We start from the raw sequence: 6,000 nt of genomic DNA, 5'->3' as shown, positions 1-6,000 counted from the left end.
AAAAAAAAATACAGGAGTCACCTTTCCACAAGGGAATTGAAAACTCATGTTTTCCTGGGAAGTTTTCCAGGAAGCAAACAGTCCATGTTAGATCTGGCATTTTCATGTCACACTGGCTTAAATTATGTCTATTTGCGTACAAATCACAGAGGAGAAAAAAATCACCTGATAATTGGAAGGGAAAAGTGTTATTCCCGTTCCTCATTTGTCCTGATGCTGATCTTGGGGCCGTGGTAAGAGTGTTTCCAGTGAAATTACTTTCAAGTCTGGGAAAAAGCAATCAGCAGAGGCCTTGGTAGCTGTAAATTTGTGGCAGCAGTCCCTAATTCATCTTGTAATTCTATGACAGGCTCTGAATTGCCCGTATTTGGCCAGGGATCACCTCAGTGGACAGTTAATGAAAGAGCAGAGGGAACTTGAAGGTCAGTCACTCTGAAATCTTTTTTCTTCCTGCCTATGTCTTTTTTATTGCATCCTATCTCTCTTTGTATAATTTATTAAAGAAAATCTTTTGTTTTGTGTGTTTCTGGCAAAGGCAAATCTTTGCCTCTTTGTTTATCTGCCTTTTTTTTGCCTGAAGCATTTACAAAACAGCTTAAAATGCCTCAAAGTAGATGTTTCTGTTGAAATCAAGTGACAGAATTACACTTTAGCCAATTTCTATTTCTTGTCTGAATGTGGTCATGAGAATAAAACAGCAACAGATGCTGCAACCAGGTATGGTTTTGAGAATGGAATTTGTACATTGACATGTGAATCTAATCTAAGTACAATGAGAATACTTTAGTTATTGGCTCATGCTCAGAATAAATGAATTTGGACTTCAGAAAGCCAAGAGAGTAATTAAAATAACACCAGAAAATGCATTTGTGTCTGCTGGAGTCAGACTAACCAGCAGATAAGCTGTAATAGCATTTGTTTGTTGAAACACTGTAGTAAATGGGGGCTGACTTATCAGAACACAAGATTTTTTGTGACATCTATAGCAGAACAGACATGTTGAAAAAAAAAATTAAAAACAAAGAAGAGTCATGTATGAAAAATTAAGATGGCCTTTTCTTTTTCTTCTTCCCTCTTTCTTATAAGATAATTCCCTGTTATCAGTGTTTTCTCTTTTTCAGAATATTTTCTTTCTTTGGAGGACATCAATCTTCTCTCTTGTTTTATCTCATTCAGTCTGTCTCTCAGAATAACTTGTGTCTTAATCTTCTCTCTTTAGCTTATGCCTTCAATCTTTTTGCCTCCTTTTTCTGTTCTTTTCATAGTGTTGTTTTCATTTCTCCTTTATTTTGACTTTCATTCCAAATACAATATCTTCCCACCTCAGAGTTCCCTTTCCCAATTCAACCTTTGTCAGAAAAAAATTCATAGGGCTCACCATCATTTGACCCTTTGAGATAAAGTGTTTTGAATGACCACTCTGGCTGCAGGGAAAAAGGAAGAGTTGGTAGATGAAGTAGTGGTTTTTTCACTCTCTGAACTCCTTTCAGTCACAACAAGATCACTGTTACTTCCTCTCAGGTTGAATTCAAAATCCTTTGCAATTCATTGGAAGCTTCATTTGCTATTAAACTAAACCTACAAAGTAGGGAGAAAAGGGAGAATAAAAAAAAAGCGGGTAAAGAAGTTCACTTTCTGCCTGTTATACAAGGGAATATTAAATATTTAGAGGTGCGTTTATTTTTCAAAGTACATTCAATTTAAACTAGTGGTAAGAATTAACTGCATTTTAATGGTTATCATGTAGTCAAGGATGCCCTTACTATGAGCAGAGTACAATGAGCTTTTCTATTTGTGAACTTGGGATTCCATGTCACTTTTCAATAGGCTTCTGCAGCACATGTCCTTTGGTGATAGAGCAGGGGTCACTCCCAGCTGCAGGACCTGCTACTTGGCTGTGCCTGTCTTGGCTGCTGGGATGTCTCCTGTGGACTGTGGCCACTTGTGACTGTGACTGTGCCCATTTGTCACTTACCAGCACCAGAGGATTTCCAGCCCCAAAGCTTTTGCAGATCCCAGACAAGCAGATCACAGATGTGCTGTGGAAAGCAAGGTGATGCCTTCATCTGTACAGATAAAAGGGGGGTGTGTGCATACATAACCCTTCAACAATTATGCCAATACAATCTTAGTCAGGTCTAGTGGAACAAAAATGTTCTTGGTTCTTGCACAAGCCAACACAGGAAACAAAGTAGCCTCTCATAGTTTTAGCAACATCTCATTTCTACACATGCTGAATTTCCAATATTTGTACAAGAAGCTGCTCTCTGAAGGTCGACTGGAAGTGATCAGGATTGTTTTGTGTCTCAGTTTTTCATATTTCTGTTTAAATCAGATTAAGTCACCATATTTGAAATGCTGGATTTGGCAGAAACAAAATTGGTTGAAGGAGGACATGAAAATCTCTTTGTGTGTAGGAAGACTATTGTTAACTTAATATAACAGGGTGTCAAAACCCATCATATGCTAAGTGTTTATAAAATGCTTTTATTAACGGTGTAAAAAATCCAATAACAACCCAAGAAACTTCTCATTATGAGAGGAGAAAACATTAGTGCTTTTTCTGACAGTGTTCATTTTCATGAGGGATTCCTCTGTGGAACGCTAATCAAGTCCATTCAGAGAGATCTTAATTAATTTAATTAAAATCTGTCAGATCAAACTGATTAGCCTGACATCCAGCCTGGTGGGAGGAAGGAGGCTGGTGCAAGCATTGTAAGTGTGCTGAGGTGGGCTTGCTGCTTGCAATCAGAGATGTGTGGCTGCTGTGGGGATCAAAGCTGTCTTTCATTGTCATCAGAATAAACGTTGTGGCTCCCCTGGGCAAGAGATCCAGTTTCTTTTTGTCAGAAAATATTTTATTCCTCCACAGCCCCAGCAGCTCAGCAGGGGACAGCAGGTACCGGTTCTGGTTCTGTGCTGGGTGACCTTTCCTACCCTCCTGACAACGGGAATACAGATTAGGCATTTCTCATTTCTTCCCCTCCTCTGTCTCAGGTGTTGGCCATGGGCAGGAGAGAGGCCATGGTGACAGGGGTGACATTGCATTTTGATGCTGAGCGTGGGTGTTGCTGCAACAGAGCCTTCCAAGGAGTGGTGTGTCCACATGGGCATCTTCCTTCTGCTGCCACCTCCCACTGAACTGAGGTGGAGCTGAGAAACTGCACTCCCTGCTACCTGGCTGTGCTTGTTCAAAATCTGAGGAGCTACCTCAGCCATGTAAGCTTCTCAGTTCTGCAGCTGCCAATAATGATGTGTGGTTTCCATGGCAAACACCAGGGCAGCCAGTGCCGATCTGTATCTCCAGGTCCTTCCACTTCCCCTACCCCACACATGTACTTACAGAGTAGTCTCGTCTTCAAAGATTTTAATAACCACTTTTATCCATCGTTACAGTGGGAGGGATCCATCAAAAGGGTAATAGCTAGTAAATACTCAATTTTTCAGGCCCCAATCCTGCAAGTGCTTAGGCATATGTTTTAGCTTTATGTGCCATAATTCAGGTTTCAGTGGAACCATTCACAGTACGTGAGGCTAAGCATATGTGTAAGTTAGGAATTGTAAAGATTAAATAGCATTCCTGTTAGCTGGAAATCAAAAGGTAGATGAAAACAGGGACTCCAACTACAGAGGAAATGCAGTTCCTGAAGGAAGAGAAGCAGCAGCAGCTGACATGAAAGTCTTGCCAACAGAAGACCTGTCAGTGACACGTGTTTAGTCTTTATTTGTGAGAGGGACTCTTCTCACATTGGCAAAATGCCAATAGGTCAGTTTCTCCAAGGGTAGAACTCATCTGGGGCATTGAGTTCCATTTGCATGGGCACACACCCAGTGAAAGCATCTTTCCAGAGTTTAGAAGCATGTATCTGATTTCAGTGCTTGGGCTTCACCAGACTTTTTGCCAGGAAATGATAGATTGTTGGAAGAAATGGGACATAAGTTTCATCTGCAGATGCTTTTCCTGACTTACACCTTCCCAGTACTTTCTGGATGTGTCAGTGGAATTGATACCAATAACCTTGGAACAGGCAAGGTAGCTTTAATTTGAACAGTGAGCCTGCAATAAAAAGGGTATGTTTGGTCAGTTTAGGATCTTACAGCTGGAGGAAGATACTTTATGGAATGATTCATGGTGATAAGGATAGGGCAGACAAATAGGCAGAAATAAGCCACTAGCCACACTAGCCAATATATTTGTCCTTTTTTAAAAAATAAAATTGTAATCATATTTTGCTTTCTCCACTATCTAAGCCTCAGCTTAGATATTTAGACATATTTTTCTCTACCTGACATGGGCTTCTTTGATCCTGAACTTGTATTATCTCCACACTGGCCCAAGGATCCACCCATGATGAGACCTTTTGATAAGAAAATGTATTACACAGTGTGTAATACATACACAGTGTACATATGATAAATGTGGTCTCTGTTGATGGTGACTAACTCAGGCCATTCTTCTAGTGGAGTACGAGAGTCTATAGTTTTTTCTCCTTGTTGTTTTTACTATGGAGTCCTTCCCTGGCATCTTCCCAACTTCTCCGTTAATTTTCTCTTAAGATAATGCAAAACTAAATTCTGTTAAATTGTAATTATTAAATTGGATTCTGCTCTAATTTTTTTTTTTTTTTTTTTTACTAAATGCCAGGTAACTAACTTGCAAAACTTCAAGGTTCCAGTCACGGAACTGAGACTGAATGATGGATTCAACACATTGCCATAAGGCATATTTGTAGATATAAATGGGAAGCAAGAAGGAATTTTTGAAGCTATCTTTTTAGTAAGATTTCATAGAATTGGTCTCTTCCAATGCAGCAGCTGTATGAGCTGTAGGTACTACTTGAATCAAAGTGATTTTTATTTTTTCTTCATCTTTTGCAGTCAGCTAACCTAATATTTTGAGGAAATAACACTGGACTTTATTGATCTATTTTTTTCTTTTCTTCCTGGCTCCTAGGTCACAGTTTAGGCCCTAGTTCAGCAAAGTACTTAAGAAGAGGCTTATCTTTAAGCACATGTTCAAGTCTCAGCAGAGTAAATGAGAATTAAGCAAATACTTAAGTACTTTACTGAATAGGGATAGAATTAAGCATGTAGTTGAATGTTTTGCTGAATCAGGGCCTTAAAATTAAAAATTAATCTTATTTGTGCTACGAAGATTGGAAAGCTACGCGCTAGATTTGGATCTTGAATTAATATAGACCAGGAACAGGGTAGCACCAACTGTCACAAGGAGAGGGGTGTATAGGTGTAAAAAGGGGGTAAAGCTGGGGTTGCAAAAAACGTGAGCAGGACATAGGAGAGATGTGCATTCTGTTCCTGTGTCTGTTTCAGGCTAAATTACTGGAGACTGACATTCCTTTGTGTTTCAGCCCTGCTGCTGGTGGAACCTGGCATGCATAAAAAGTTCCATTATAGCTGCCATGCTAAGTCTGAAGTTGCAGGAGAAGGAGCTTAATCTGTCTAAGCCTCAACACACACTCTATCTGTCCTGTGAAGGGAAGGTGATGCCACTTCCCTTCTTTCAAACTCTTTGAGTGGTGAGATTTCTTTCTGCACATTATCATGATGTCTGGCACCGTGCTCTTGTTTGTGCTTTCTAGAAGGTTTTCTAATAAAAATCCATACTAATAAATCCTGTGCTTTGGGCATGACAAAATGATTTGTGTGACATGATAGAGTATTGTTGCAGCTGAAGTTTTTGTAAAGATTTAGGTTGATATAAACTAATGGCAGCATTAAGTAGCTTTCTGACCAGCATCATTAACTTGTGAGACTCTAGGGAAAAAATATTTGAAGAAGTGTGATAACTTTCCACTATTTTTTAGGAAGACAGCTGCTGCTTTCTGCCTGTAGGGTTCAGCAGGTTGTGGATGAATGTACGAGAATGTTTGCATGGACCAGTTTTAGGGATGTCTGTTAAATCTGCAAACATTTAGAGGTTTTAGTGCCTGTGAATTCCTTCTGAGCAGTTTTTGGTATTGGCAATAAACATTTGAGTGG

At 39.6% G+C, this 6,000-nt stretch overlaps 1 protein-coding gene across 1 annotated transcript in view; it reads left to right on the top strand.

Moving 5' to 3' along the window:
* The first annotated feature begins 371 nt into the window (after positions 1-371).
* The window catches only part of PRDM1 (PR/SET domain 1), a 62,363-nt gene continuing 56,734 nt past the window's right edge, over positions 372-6,000 (top strand). Inside the window, exon 1 of the mRNA XM_074536545.1 lies at positions 372-422. The gene's annotated coding sequence lies outside the window, so the exon portion shown is untranslated. The remainder of the gene's footprint in view (positions 423-6,000) is intronic.

Source organism: Zonotrichia albicollis, chromosome 3, assembly GCF_047830755.1.
Source record: "Zonotrichia albicollis isolate bZonAlb1 chromosome 3, bZonAlb1.hap1, whole genome shotgun sequence".
In the NCBI taxonomy this organism is placed as follows: domain Eukaryota; kingdom Metazoa; phylum Chordata; class Aves; order Passeriformes; family Passerellidae; genus Zonotrichia; species Zonotrichia albicollis.
Note: the sequence above shows the minus strand (reverse complement) of the source record. Positions and strands in the feature narration are given on the sequence as shown.